Raw genomic sequence first — 16,448 nt, 5'->3', positions numbered from 1 at the left:
ATTCACAATATTAGGAGCCCCAATATTATGTAAGGACCGAGCTCCTCTAAACCAGTCTTTTTCAACCTTTTCAACACAGAGGAAACCTTGAAATAAATTTCTGGTCTAGGGAACCCCTGCTAAAAATAAAAAATCTACAGCTCATGACACATTAGTTTGACAGTCAGTGGGATGAATGCTCCTTACTCTTGTCATCATTGGGAAGAATTACTCCTTTATAGATAGCTAAAAGGAACAATGGTGTCGTTGGAAACGTATCTGAGAGGCAGAAATTGCCCATTGCTCAAGGAACCCCTACCTACCTCAGAAGGAACCCAAGGGTTCCACGGAACCCTGGTTGAGAAACCTTGCTCTAAACACTACATCTGGCTGATGCGGTAATAACGGGCCCAAAATAGGATAATTTTTTTTAAAACAGGCCAGTGTTTCCTAATAATTTCCTTCATGGCCCAATGTTGGTTAGAAAAGGCTGTCACAAAAGCCCACTGAAAACAGTTATGATCTGATGCACGGGAGGGTTTCCCTTGAAGGAGAGGATTTCTATCCCTGCCTGCTACTTCCTCAATGAAAGTGTCTAGGGTAACACCATCATAGCCTTTCTCTATAAACCTGTCTTTAAGCAATGTAGTTTGTTGGTAATAATCCTCAATGTTTGTACAATTCTTTCAGAGTCTCAAGAACACGGTTTCTTTTTGATAATTTTGTGAGAAATATTTTTCTCTGAGCCGTGACGTTTTCCTATCTTTATCGATTTTAGATTGATTATAATGTTTTATAGTTTTATAGTATGTATGACTTTACAAATATGAGTTTGTTTTAGGGCATCATATTTTATGTCATGAAATATTTAAATTATATTGTGTTAATTTTATGTTATATAATTTTCATCCAGCAGGCTGTCGGTTTAGCAATAATATTTATATCCACTAGATGGTGATTTTTCCATTTCAAGCCCACTATTCTCTTATCTATTGAATAGAAACGTGTCGGACTTACATGCCTAGTGGTTGTCATCTATTTGGTTCCTATGCAAGTTAATCTATCCTAATCATTCCTATGCAAGTTAATCGTCACTTGGCCTGTCCCCCTGTAGACGTCATTGGGGACTAAACGCATCGGGACTGGCTTCGAGGCGATGTTAGCACGTAAAAAGAGTGTTTGAAAGCTGACAGCTTGCTGTAACTACATACCATTTGCGCTTAATTATAACCTTAATAAGGAAATTGTAGCCATCTATTTCTTCTAATAAACACTATATTGAGTTTGATGGACTTCATTATGGGAGTTTTTTTTATTTATTTATTTTCAAGTCCATATGGGATTCATTGCCTGTTGATAAGTCTTCCACCTGTGATAATCATCTTTATCCACCTGCTTACTTGAGCGCATTAGACCATTATAACTTATGGTCCTGCTGATCCGGTAAGAGGCGTGTGCTGGAGGGTTTCGGTGGTGGCGATCCCCTCTTTGGTCTCTGATTGCACTGCACTTTCTTGGATAAATTGATGCATCATTGTATTGGATGATTTTATTCACATTATATTGATTTTTCTGCACTATTTTTAATGCAATATTTTGATATATACAACTCATGTGTTATATAATTTATTGCTTTGATGTCACTTTAGCGCTGCTTTGCTTTGTATCTGACTCTCCAGTTTTAGTAAATCAACCCCACTTGTATGCATGTATTGGATTGAGGTTTTTTTTTAGCAATGCACAATTTATCTAATAATATTAATTGTCTAGGGGGATAGTGTGTGCTTTGCTGTCTGGAGGATTATTGTTTAACCACTTAAGTACCGGGCACTTTTACCCCCTTCCTGCCCAGACCAATTTTCAGGCTTCAGCACTGTCACACTTTGAATGACAATTGCATGGTCATGCAACACTTGTACCCAAACAAAATTTTTATAATTTTTTTTACACAACTAGAGCTTTCTTTTGGTGGTATTTAATCACCACTGGGTATTATTTTTTTGCATAATAAATGGGAAAAAGGCAGAAACTTTTGAATAAAAAAATATTTTCTTTGTTATAAAATTTTTGCAAATAAATAATTGTTCTTCATAAATGTAGGCCAAAATGTATTCTGTTTTTGTTTGGTGAAAATAACCCAAATCAGTGTATAATATTCAGTCTGTAGGAAAGTTATACAGTCCACAAACTATGGTATATATCTTTTTGTATATACACTTACCCGCCACTTTATTACAGTAGATATACCTTGCTATTACCAGGTTTGACCCCCTTTTGCCTAACTGAAAATTGATTAATCCTGATGTACTGATCGTCTATCTCATTTCTTGAGGCCCAAATATGTTAGGACAGGACAGTACACATATCCTTCAAATGACCCCTTTTTGGAAAGCAGACAGCCCAAGGTATTTGGTAAGAAGCATGGTGAGTTTTTTGAAGTTGTAATTTTTTGACATCATTTTTTTGCAAAATAAAGAAATAAAAAAAAAAAGTCACACTTTTTTTACATTCTGTCACCAGTCATCAGATAACTGGTGTGGAGGTGATCAGGGACCCTGACTGGTGAAAGTACAAAAAAATAAAATTTAATAATGTTTTTTCAATTTTTTTTACATTTTGGTTTTTTTTTTAATGTTTTTCCTTTTTTTGTACATTTTTTTTAATATACTGTGACTTGAGCAATATAATGTTACCATAATAACATTGTGCTACTCTAGGGAAGTTATTAGTATTTTTTAAACATGTTTGCTTATAGCAGTGAATTTCATTGCTATAAGCAAGCATTTTACAAAATGAAAGCTTGTTAATAGGTGTGGCTGGCCACAGCTAATCACATGGTACAGAAGGGCTGTGATTGGCCCTGTCTTTACAATGCGATCACAGTAAATCACAGCTAAAAACACAATTATAATAATGAATGGCATAAATCAAAGCCATTCGTTGTTTATAATTGTGATGTGATCTTCTGTGATTGGTCACAGCTATCACATGGTACCATAAGCGGGCCGGTACGCTGATCTGTCATCAACTGTGTCCAGTGGACACAGCTGGTGACAGATCGTCCTGCAGCACAGCAGCTCACAAGGCTCGTTCTGGGAGGATACCACCATATGACATCCACCTAGAACAACGAAAGTCCCACTCGACCGTCAAATTGCTATAGACCAGGCGGGAACTGGTTAAAGCCTTAAACACACGCGTCGAAAATTGTCAGGGAATTTTCGGCCAACGTCCGATCTGCCGATTTTCGGCTTGTTAGTATGATGCTTCCGACAACCAACTCCGACTTTTCGTTCGAAAAAAATTTGGTGTGCAGACTATAAAATTTTTGTTGGCCGTCAACACAACGGCCGATTTTCGTGCAGTCAGTACAGATTTTGACAGGGAAAAATCTAATGAGCAAGTCTGGGCATGCTCAGTGAAGAAAGAACACAAAGAAAGCAAACCAACACATGACATCACTTCTGAAGTAGAATTTTGTTGGGTGAGAAAATTTGTGTGCAGTCTAGGCACATTCCAACCAACAAAACACCACTCTGGACAAAAGACGGACGATCGGTCGACTGATAATCGTTGCATGTGTACGGGGCTTTAGTGCAGGAAGGTCATTATTATTACATCCTTTATGTTGCAGAAATGTTCCATTATGCTTCTGCCATTGGGAGTCATGCTTGTTTAGCAATGTTTGCAATGCCTCTTGGGACTTGTAGTTCTGCAACAGATGGAGGGCCACAGGGTGAGCACCCAAGTCCCATACTATGACCTGCCTCTCATATATATATATATCCTCATTGATACATAAATAAAAAGTTTTGAAAAAGAAAAAATAAATTAAGCTGGTCATACATTGATCAGCTTTTTTATCAATCAGCCAGCGGGCTGATCGAAAAAAAATGAAACAGATTCCCCCATCCACACATACCAGGTGGATGTGAGAATACTCCCCGCTGAGCTACTGTATTCTGAGAGTAGGGACTCTTCTGCTGTCAGAATACACTGATCAGGGCTGCAGCTGATTGATTCCATGTGCTGATCAAATGAAAATTAAATAGTAGCCATGTTTAAGAACAGGAACGGCCATAGATAAATCGTAATTCACCTGGTCCCTGGTGAACCGGCTGAATTTTGATCCTTCTATGGCCAGCTTTAGAAAACCTTTGGTAAATATTAAAATACGGACAGAAGGCTGCACAGCAGACAGATAGTAATAGTTAAAATATAGATTGCTCCACACTAGAAGTGCCGCATGTATCTCTTCATAGATGTAAGACTGACAAATAAAATATAATGTCTGTGCTTAAAGCATATGTAACCCAACATTTCATGCTCCTGATATGTGCCTGATGTACCATGCACTTGTATGAGAAAGTATCCTGTTCTCTTTGTATTACTTCTTTTATGTGAAATGCCTGGTGTTCCTGCCCAACCATCTGCTTGAGAGCACAGTGTGGTCAGTTTTCTGGCTGTGCTGAGAACTCAGCCTGCTCTCCTCTCCCCACTGCACAGCCATTCACTGCCAAGATTAGTGTACTGTTGTTTCTTCTCCCACAGTTCCTTATGCAGCTGAGAACGAATGGTATGTGATCAAAAAGGGGGAAAAAAGGCTTTTAGAATATTTTTTTAAATCTATACACAAATGTTTTGCCTTTTTTCTCTGTTATAATCTGAATGGGTTGTTTTTCAAGGTGGGGGTTCCTATATACTTTAATATTTTATTTGTATTTCCATATCCAGTCTATGCATAGCGTGTACTTAAAGTTATTGTAAAGTCTTGTGTTTTTTTGTTTTTTAAAAAAATAACAAACATATTATATTTACTTCCTCTATCTAGTGGTTTTGCACAGGGCATCCCGAATCCTTCTCTTCTCAGGTCCCTGGCTGGAGCTCCTGGCCCCTCCCTCCTGTCGAGTTCCCCCACAGCAAGCAGCTTTCTATGGGGGTACCCGAGCTGAGCTGCAGCTCCGTGTATCCATTCAGACAGGGAGCTGCCGTTCAGCCCCGCCCCCTCTCTCTCCAGACTGGCTAACTGACTTTGATTGACAAGAGTGGGAGCCAATGGCACCACTGCTGTGTCTCAGTCAATTAGGAGGGAGAGTCCCGGATGGCCAAGGGACTTGTGGACATCCCTGGATAGAGAGGGAGCTCAGGTAAGTATTAGGGGGGCTGTGAGTGGCTGCACACAGAAGGCTTTTTATCCAGAGATGGTTGAAACCCATCAGGGTTGATTTACTAAAACTAGTGCAAAATCGGGTGCAGATGTGTATGGTAGCTGTGACGGTGTTCATCGTCACTGGGAGTGAGGGACAGATACTTGTGGGGATGCTGAGAGAATGGTTTGGATTGGATGGCTTCAGATGGGAGAGTGATATTTGTCAATAGTGTCTCTCAAGAAATGTGGAGATTTGATCCCACTTTGCACTGTGAGACCTGTGGCCTGTTGCCATGGAGTCTGTGACACCTAGATGTGTATTCCATGTGTTTCAATGTAGACGGACAGACTGTCATTGTCAGTCTTGTCCTATTGTCTATCTACTGAGGTGTGATGTGGAATGTGTTAAGTCTGCATGTCCCATTGTTAAATGTTAATGACCTCACATTGTTCTGTCCAGATGGCCAGATAATTAGTTCAGGTTAATTCTGTTTCTGTATACAATTTCATCTGCATAAGATAATGTAATCAGGGAACCCCTGACCTGTGTGTCGTAATTTGATCAGGAGGGGGATGTGCTCATGTGTGTATAAATTGACAGTGAAACTGTTCAATAAAGGAGGAGGTTTCAAAACTTGTATGAGCTAAGTTGTTGGCTAGCTTTGTATGAGGGGAGGCTGGGAAAATCTGGGATATATGTTCATAACTGCAAGGAAGCCGTATACTGATGGAAGACCACAAGTACAGTGTGGGTCCGCGGTTCCGTTACAATAGCCAATCAGCTTCTAACTACAGCTTGTTCAATTAAGGTGATTGTAAAGGATCAGCTTTTAAAACAACCCATTCAGTTTAAAATAGAAATGAAAGGCAAAACATTTTTGTATGGATATAAAAATACATTATAAATACTTTTTTTCTCTTTTTTTTAATAAATCATCACATTCCCTCTGTTCTCAGCTGCATAAGAGCAGGGGGGGGGGGAAGCAACAGAACACTGAGCTTCCCAGTAAATGGCTGTGCAGTGGGGGCATGTTACAGTGCTGGGACAAGGTCATCCAGCACCCAGGGCAAGGATGCCAAACTGCACCCCCTTCCCTTAGGGTTAGGGTCAAGACACCCTCCCCCCCTCCCTGCAATAAACCATTGTGCCCAGGGCAACTGTACCTCCCTCCCACCCCTTGTCCCGGCCCTGCCGTGTCAGGACAAGTCTGATCATTGGAGGAGCGCACACTGAGTTCCCAGCATAGCTAGAGAACGGACCACAGCGTGCTCTCCTACTTAGTGTGGTCAGTTTTTTTTATATAGGAAAGCAAGGGGACTAGCAGGAACACCAGGGATTTCACATAAAGGAAGCAATACAAAGAGAACAGTAGACTCTCATACAAGCACATGGTACAGCAGGCATATATCAGGAATATGAAATGTTGGGGTAACAAACGTTTTAAGCTTTGACCAAAAAAAAAAAACCTGGAAGCTGATTGGTCTCTATAGAAAGGGTGAATATCCCAACTGCGGATACATACAGCAATAAGAATGTGGGCAATTTGGAGGGTGATACCGGCAAGGTTGTGGTAAGAGTACTGAGCTGACCAAAATGTGCCTTTTATAATGCCTCACCATTCCCGGTTCTTGGTCTTGAGCTGTCCTCATAGGAAAGCAATTCTGGTCGTATCAATCTGGTTTCAGAAGGAGAAAATATATATTACACATAAAAGTGATAAAGTAAAAAAAAAAGGTTTATCTTCTGACATTTTTACTGACAAGTTTTTGATCCTTGAATATTTTTTTTTTCATTTAAGAATAGGTCACTTACTTGACTCTGTCTTTGTGATGTTGTCGTCTATACAAGCAGTAGGCCAGACTTAAAATGATGATAAGGAGAACAACCAGTCCAACAGTGACTCCAGCGATAACCCCAGCTTTACTGATACCTGTCTCACATCGATCCCCCGTGTACCAGTACTGGTCTGATGGTTTACAGCTGAGAAGATAGAAGGTTTCAGGGTGTGAGGAGGATGAATACAGATCACCTTGGTACAAATATTAAAGTAAATGCTGAAAACCAGAGCTAGGAAAAATTGCCCACGGAAATGATTAATGGTTTGACAGTATGGCTCCTTGGAGCAGAATATTCACATACTGTATTTTTTTTTTTTTAATACAAGCACTTTTATTGAGAAATAAAAGAGTATTACAGAAATGACAGGTAACAGGGATGTAATCCATCAAAAAAGAACAATAAGTGCAATACAGATATCAAGATCATATATAGGTTCAAATATCAGATAATACTGTCATTTCTTTACAGGAAAAATCTTTGAAGATGTGGAATTGTATTCCACAGGAATTGGCTGCAGCCAACTCAATAGATGGCTTAAAATGATCTGGATCAATTTTAAATGCAGAAAATATAACAGGTCATTCATATTTTTAAGACAAAACACTTTAAAATTGTTGATCCAGGGAGTATCCAATTGCTATTAGCGATCACAAAGAAATTGGTTTCCCTTTGTTTCCACAAAAACCATATCTCACTGCTTAAACCATATTTCATTGCTCCAATTAAAAAAAAAAAAAAAACAAAAAAACATATCTCACTGGTAAAACCACATTTTACTACTCCAAATAAAATAAAAACATATTTCACTGCCAAAACCATATTTTACTGCTCCCATTCCAAAAAAAAAAACAAAAAAACACATATCTCACTGACAAAACCATATTTTACTGCTCCCATTCCAAAAAAAACATATTTCACTGGCAAAATCACATTTTACTACTCCAAATAAAATAAAATAAAAAACATTTCACTGCCAAAACCATATTTCACTGCTCCCATTCCAAAAAAAAAAACATATTTCACTGGCAAAACCACATTTTACTACTCCAAATAAAATAAAATAAAAATATTTCACTGCCAAAACCATATTTCACTGCTCCCATTCCAAAAAAAAACAAAAACATATTTCACTGCCAATATTGCCAAAACTATATTTCACAGCTCCTATTGCAAAATAACATATCTCACTGACAAAACCACATTTTACTACTCCAAATAAAATAAAATAAAAAACATTCCACTGCCAAAACCATATTTCACTGCTCCCATTCCAAAAAAAAAAAAAAAAAAAACATATCTCACTGACAAAACCACATTTTACTACTCCAAATAAAATAAAATAAAAAATATTTCACTGCCAAAACCATATTTCACTGCTCCCATTCAAAAAAAAAAAAAAAAAACATATTTCTCTGCCAATACTGCCATAACTATATTTCACAGCTCCTATTCCAAAATAACATATCTCACTGACAAAACCACATTTTACTACTCCAAATAAAATAAAATAAAAAACATTCCACTGCCAAAACTATATTTCACTGCTTCCATTCCAAAAAAAAAAAAAAACATATTTCAATGCCAAAACCACATTTTACTACTCCAAATAAAATAAAATAAAAAATATTTCACTGCCAAAACCATATTTCACTGCTCCAATTCCAAAAAAAAAAAAAAAAAAAACATATTTCACTGCTAATACTGCCAAAACTATATTTCGCAGCTCCGATTAAAAAAAAAAAAAAACATCTCACAGACAAAACCACATTTTACTACTCCAAATAAAATAAAATAAAAATTATTTCACTGCCAAAACCATATTTCACTGCTCCAATTCCAAAAAAAAAGAAAAAAAAAAACATATTTCACTGCCAAAACCACATTTTCACTACTCCTGTACAACAAAAATAATATTTCACTACCAGTTCTGGTGATCCAGCAAGATGATGAAGGAGTAGACAGATGTTTTTCTGCCAATTATTTTTAGGGAGACACCTACTAATCTATAGATACTCCCTTATTGATCTATGTTTTTTGTGGTACTGGAGCAAATTAGACTGTGCTACGCCCTCATTTTTGCCTTTCTGTTGATCTACTATAGATTTAGGATTCTAAAAATTTAAGGCTTTTCAAAGTGACTATGGTCCCAAAAATTGAAGCGCTCTCCTTCAATAAAGTGCATTCAAATTATAGTGCATAAATAAAAATATCTGAAAACAGTGTAAAAATCATCTATATATAATAAATTAACGTGAGTCTATCTTTTATTTTAAATATATATACAGTCCATCAATAAATGATTCAATGTCCGTGAAAAAAAGGTTGCAGCCCCATACACCAGAAACTCTTCAGTAATTGCCTCTGATCACCACACTGTCCTTTACCCCACCTATGGCAAGGAGGGATAAAACACACATTTTTGGTATTTATGTGACTTGCTGCTTGCAGATACCTTCTTTTAAAAAAAAAAAAAACCCTGCTGTGCTTCAAAGGGGGGAAGTAACGTAAACTTTAAAAATAAATTGAAGAATGCAATTCTCTACTCAGTGATGTTTGTCTAGGCACCATGTGTAGAGTCTGTCTATGCATCTATATGATAGATACATCTCTGTGTAATATACTGTACATGCTAAGATAATAATGAATAGGAAGATAAGTTATAGTTTATACTTACTAGCACATCGGTCCATCATTTGTTAGTGCGCACTGTCCATGGTGGCAGTCTACCTGATATTTATTCAACATAAGACTGCTGCAGTTGTTAACACAATAGAGTTCACTGGTGGCATTTATAGCATAATAATATTTTATCAACTTTGGATCGATATTCGCAGGGAGGCACAGTTCTAAAAATTAGAATACAAATAATTGTTTGAAAAAAGCATACAGTATATACAGTAAAAACTTGGATTGCGAGCATAATTCGTCCAGAAACATGCTTGTAACCCAAAGCACTCGTATATCAAAGCGAATTTCCCAAAAAGAAATAATGGAAACTTAGATGATTCGTTTCACAACCATTTATTCATAAAGAAAAAATGATTATGGCAATACAAAATACAGTATAAAGTGTAGTCAACAAAAAAAGCAGCCTTTATTTGCGAGTAACGTGGTATACAAGCGTTTTGCAAGACAAGCAACATTTTTTATTAAATTTTAAGTTGATATACGAGCATGTTCTTGATATACAAGCATGGTCTTGATATACGAGCAGGGTCTTGATATACGAGCATGGTCTTGATATATACGAGCATGGTCTTGATATACGAGAACGGTCTTATAAGCACGGTCTTGATATATGAGCATGGTCTTAATATACGAGCACGGTCTTGATATAAGAGCACGGTCTTACAAGCATGGTCTTGATATACGAGCACGGTCTTGATATACGAGCACGGTCTTACAAGCATGGTCTTGATATACGAGCACGGTCTTACAAGCATGGTCTTGATATACGAGCACGGTCTTGATATACGAACACGGTCTTACAAGCACGGTCTTCATATATGAGCATGTTCTTGATATACGAGCACGTTTTTGCTATAAGAGCACGTTCTTTATATACGAGCATGTTCTTGATATAGGAGCACGTTCTTGATATACGAGCATGTTCTTGATATACGAGCACGTTCATGATATACGAGCGCGTTCTTGATATACGAGCACGTTCTTGATATACGAGTATGTTCTTGATATACAAGTACGTTCTTGATACACGAGCACGTTCTTGATATACGAGCACGTTCTTGATATACGAGCATGTTCTTGATATACGAGCACATTCTTGATATACGAGCATATTTTTGATATACGAGCATGTTCTTGATATACGAGCACGTTCTTGATATACGAGCACGTTCTTGATATAGGAGCACGTTCTTGATATAGGAGCATGTTCTTGATATACGAGCATGTTCTTGATATACGAGCACATTCTTGATATTCAAGCATATTCTTGATATACAAGCATGTTCTTGATATTTGAGGAAGGATCACAGTTTTCATGTAAAAAAAAAGGAATTACACTCACAATGATAAAAACAATATCCAACGATAAGGAGTCTGGTGCTCATCAGAGTAAAATCGCTGGTGTACTGCGGGAAGTATGGCTACTTTTAAAAGACTCTTGGACATACATCTCAAGGATCAAAACATTCAGGGATATGAGAAATGATTCACACCTACACAGGTTGAACTGGATGGACTATTGTCTTTATTCAACCTCAACTACTATGTATACAGTACCTGGTCAGAGGTCTGGGGGTGCTGGTGGGGTTCCTGGAGAACTTGGAGACATTCAGAGACACTGGGGAACAGTTGACGTCACTTCTGGGTGCTCTGAACGCACTTTACCCCTGCCCCACCCTGCTGGGAGTGTCCCTGAGTTCTCCAGGAAGCACTGGGAGCCACCAGAGCCCCCGGACCTCTGACCACGTATATACATCAGCGACTTTACATGGATGTGCACCAGACTTCTTAACGTAAAATATTATTTGTAACATTGTGAGTGTCATTCCACTTTTTTATACATTAAAACTGTGATCCTTCTACTGCTTGTATATCAAGACCGTGCTTATATATCAAGTTCAAATTTAAAAAGAAATGTTGCTTGTCTTGCAAAACGCTTGTACACCACGTTACCCGCAAACCAAGGTTTTACTATACAATGAGTGAGCATTTTTTATAGATGAGTTGTGCAGCCTTCAAATATCAAATCAAAGCAATCTTTGCAATAACAATAAACCACGGTAATTAAATAAATATAAAAACATTTCTGGACCGGAAGTGATGGGATAGATCGACAGATGCATATATGGATTATACAAATGCGGTTTTAACTGTTGATTGATGTACGAGTTATTTTACCCACTGGCCGACCACTTTTACTGCGGCAGGTCAGCTCTTTTATGCAAAACGAACTACCTGTACGTTGTTTTGTGTAAAAGCTAGTAGGGGAGTGCATGCATGCTGATTATCCAGAGGGAGAGCCAATCAGCGGGTTCGGCGGACGCAATGGCCACTGGCCAGCCGCAATCGCTCCCCATAGAGACAGACTGCCGTTCTGTCACAGATGAACACAGGGATCAGGAACACAGGTCTCTATGTTCATCTAGTGAGTCCAACCCCCACACAGTTGGAAAGTATACCCTATGGACACACCTGACCCTTTGATTGCCCCTGGTGTTAACCCCTTCCCTGACAGTGTTATTAGTACAGTAACAGTGCAGATTTTTAGCACTGATTACTGTAGTAATGTCACTGGTCCCCTCAAAAGTGTCAAAAGTGTCAGTTAAGTGTCTGATTTGTCCCCCGCAATGTCACAGTCCCACTAAAAATCGACGATGGCTGCCAATACTAGTGAAAAAAAAATAAAATAAATAAAAATGCCATAAATCTATCCCCTAGTTTGTAGACGTGATAAATTTTGTGTAAACCAATCAAAATACACTTATTGTATATTGACTTATTGGGAGAAAGCTCTACTTGTGGGAAAAAAATAAAATCAATTTTATTTAGGTACAACGTCTCACGACCATGCAATTGTTAGTTAAATTAACACAATGCCGTATCGCAAAAAATGCCCTGGTCATTAAGGAGGTAAAACCTGCTGGTCTAGAAGAGGTTAATATAAATTAATTGTTATGCTTACTACAATATGGGAGGCTGTTCTGCTTTATCCTAACATGCTGATGTGCGCACTATTCATGCCTTAAAAGGGACAGGCACCCTACGATTTAATAAACTGATTGAGGAGGAATGGGAGATTGCTGTGATTTGAAGATTATCATATCACCTATGGAGTTAGGATCTCAAGGCGTATTTAATTAGTCATTGAGGTGAGAGTTCTGTGAGCACAGAGGTGTTTAGAGGAAGTGGAAATATGGAAATACACCACATAGTTTCACATGACCACATGATTCACACTAAGGAAGTGGACTACTTCTATTGTCACAATTGTGAATATATCACTTTAATATATATTTTGGATTTAAATATCCATATATATATATATATATATATATATATATATATATATATATATATATGTATATATATATATATATATATATATATATTTACACACACACACAATGTTACCAGAAGTATTAGGACACCGTGCATGTACTTTAATGGCATCCCAGTCTTAGTCTGTAGGGTACAATATTGAGTTGGCCCACCCTTTGCAGCTATAACAGCTTCAACTCTTCTGGGAAGGCTGTCCACAAGGTTTAGGAGTGTGTCTATGGGAATATGTGACCATTCTTCCAGAAGCACATTTATTTATATATATATATATATATATATATATATATATATATATATATATATATATATATATATATATATGTGTATGTATATATGTATATATATATATATTTTTTTTTCTTCTTTTAATTACGGATTATATTATACATAATTTTACATTTCAATTTTTGTATTTAAACAAATTTGTTTATATTTGTTTCATTACCATGGTTTATTATTATTGCAAAGATTGCATTGATATTTGAAGGCTGCACAACTCCATCTATATAATTTGGTCACTACACTGTGGGAACACATTAGGCGTTGCAGAAACCACTTTGTTCACTTGATTTTCATTTTTATAATCTACGTATACTTACATTGGGTATGCAGAATTTTACACAGAGGTAGTGCAGAGGTATTATTTGTTTATTTTATCTTAATCAGTGTGCATTATCAGAGAGATAGGTAGAGATTTCCCAGGCATGCAAAAATAAATGTCATAAAATGAAAAAAGGAGTACCTAATAGGTTAGCTTCTGTTGCCTTGACATCTAGCAAATCATAGCAAAAGTTTTCTGCAAAATAAAGGGAGATGAAAAAGTTGGTAAGTTGCTAGTTAGAGATAATGAGTGGTTAATGAGGATGAGCCAAACCCAGTCTGTTTGCAGTTCAGCAAATGGGTGAACAAACTGGTCATAGTTGTCCAGTTTGCCCAATCCCGGAGTTATGTTTGCTCAGTACCACTAAATTAAATTACAGATCCCTGGCAAGTTTATGTTTGTAAATTTAGGCGCAACCCCTACAAGGACCATTGATTTGTGTCCTGGGTTCTCTTCCCGCTAGTGCCACAGCAACTTTTACCCCTTTGTGGTTTCTCTGGGGTAAAAAGACTGAGAAAGGCTGATTTATACAATAGGCACTCAAGACAAATGACCAGGGAGCAGGGGTAGCAAACCCAAATGACCAGGGAGCAGGGGTAGCAAACACAAATGACCAGGGAGCAGGGGTAGCAAACCCAAATGACCAGGGAGCAGGGGTAGCAAACCCCTGCTCCTGGACACAGAAAAAGAAATAGTTGATATAAAGTTAACCACAAAAGAGGACAAAGGACAACTTTAACATTTTTTACATGTGTGTTAGGGTCCTTTCACACGGAATGGAGTCCGTTCTGCTCAGCGGGGGATCAATCCACCGATCCCCGCTGAGCAGGCAGATGACAGCTCCGTCTCCACTCTGTGGGCAGAGATGGAGCTGTCAGATCCCCACTGTCCCCTATGGGGAGATCGGATGAGAAAGGACAGCCTGTCCATTTTCATCCGATCCCATCCGATCCTCCAGACAGATGTAAAACAGGGTTTCCATCCGTCCGGATATCATGGACAGGATCAGATCAGAGAGCAGCGGGTGTCAGCGGAAATGTCTCCACTGACATCTGCTGCCCCATAGGGATGCATGGAGCATCCGATCCGGTCCGCCTGAAAACCTGACAGGCGGATCGGATCGCCCGTGTGAAAGGGGCCTTAAGGACACCTTAGTTCACTTTGGTTCTTTAATAAGGCTAGATCTGTGTTTACATTTAGTTGCTATTAACTTTCATATAGGTAGTTGGTTCTAGATATCTACTAATCCTATTGTAATATAAAATAGTGTTATTTCTAGTTTTATTGGGTAATACAGGCTTTCATTTTAGACATAGGGGTGCATTTGTTTAAAAAAAAAAAGAATTGTCCTGGAAAACTGCATGTGCATCCGTTCTGTGTGAATGAGGACAAAAAATGATGTTTTACACTATTTTCTTTACAAGTCAAATGCTATTCTTCCAAATAGCGTGAATCAGGAAAATACTGCATCATGGTCATAAGATGGCACTGATGTTCATAGGAAATAAATATTTATTTACTATCATTGGCAGCTCAAGATAGTGGTTAATTAGGTGTTTTCCTGAACCATTTTGCTGTATAAAGAATCATTTTCAACCTAGAGAGAAAATAGCCTACTAATGTATTTGTCCCCATTTGTACAGAACAAATATACATGCCATTTCACATGATGAATAGCTCAGCATTTTTTTTTTAATATGCCCCTTAAAGCTCCCTATGTTTTGACTGTAAAAGTGCATTTAAAGTGTGTTTTGTTTAAAGCAGTGTGCAAAATGTGAGAGCCATATAAGTTCATAAAATTAATAAAAGGTAACATTGATGGAGAAAAGAAACAAAGAAACTGCGCTCTTACGTCTTAAAATACTTATCACCATAGTGAGTAAACAATAGTGAATTGTCAAATAAATAAATAAATACATCTTCATTTCAATTAAAAAATTACATAAAAATTGTGAAGGCCATATATAATCCTACATGTGAATACCATCCTCAGTGATTATAGGAAAGGTTCCTCTACACCAGCATGCAGATGCACTATACACTCACCAGACTTAAGTACAGGGAGTCAAATTGCGCTTAGAGGAAAATCCAAGATGTCATACATGATTTCACAGGAATGATTTCAAACCACTGCTATCATCCATTTAATATGTATATAAATAGCGTATTCAAAGCTCCAATGTTGCCATATAGAGAGGGAGAGGGAGAGGGAGAGGAGGAGGGAGAGGAAGAAACACTCTCATGGTGCTGTATATCAAATCATTTATTTAAAAAAGAAGGTTGTTCTGCACTTACATCAAAGAAGACCGGGTTCAGCATGTATTCTATAGGAATTGCTGGTTTGCGTTCCACCTGCGTTCAAGCTGACTAGAAATGACGTATCTCAAACACCACCCAATGTCGTTTCGTCAGTCTATCTCTGACATCCTCAGATGTTCTGAGCACATCAAACATAGAATGCACCATGAGAGAGTTTCTTCCTCTCCTTCTCTATATGGCAACACTGGAGCTTTGAATATGCTATGTATATACATATTGAATGGATGATAGCAGCTGTTAGAAATCATTCCTGTTAACTCATGTATGACATCTTTGATTTTCCCATAAGTGCAATTTGACTCCCTGTAATAGGGGTCAATAAAGTCCGGTGAGTGTATAGTGTGTCTGCATGCTGGTGGAGAGGAACCTTTCCTATACTCACTGAGGACGCTATTCACATGTGGGATTATATATGGACTTTACAATTTTTATGTATTTTTTATAATTTAAATGAAGATGTATTTATTTATTTGTCTATTCACTATGGTGATATGTATTTTATGATGTAAGAGCACATTTTTTTTGTTTCTTTT

This window comes from Pelophylax lessonae, assembly GCF_965119305.1.
Source record: "Pelophylax lessonae genome assembly, chromosome: 4".
In the NCBI taxonomy this organism is placed as follows: domain Eukaryota; kingdom Metazoa; phylum Chordata; class Amphibia; order Anura; family Ranidae; genus Pelophylax; species Pelophylax lessonae.
This window is presented reverse-complemented; position numbering follows the sequence as displayed.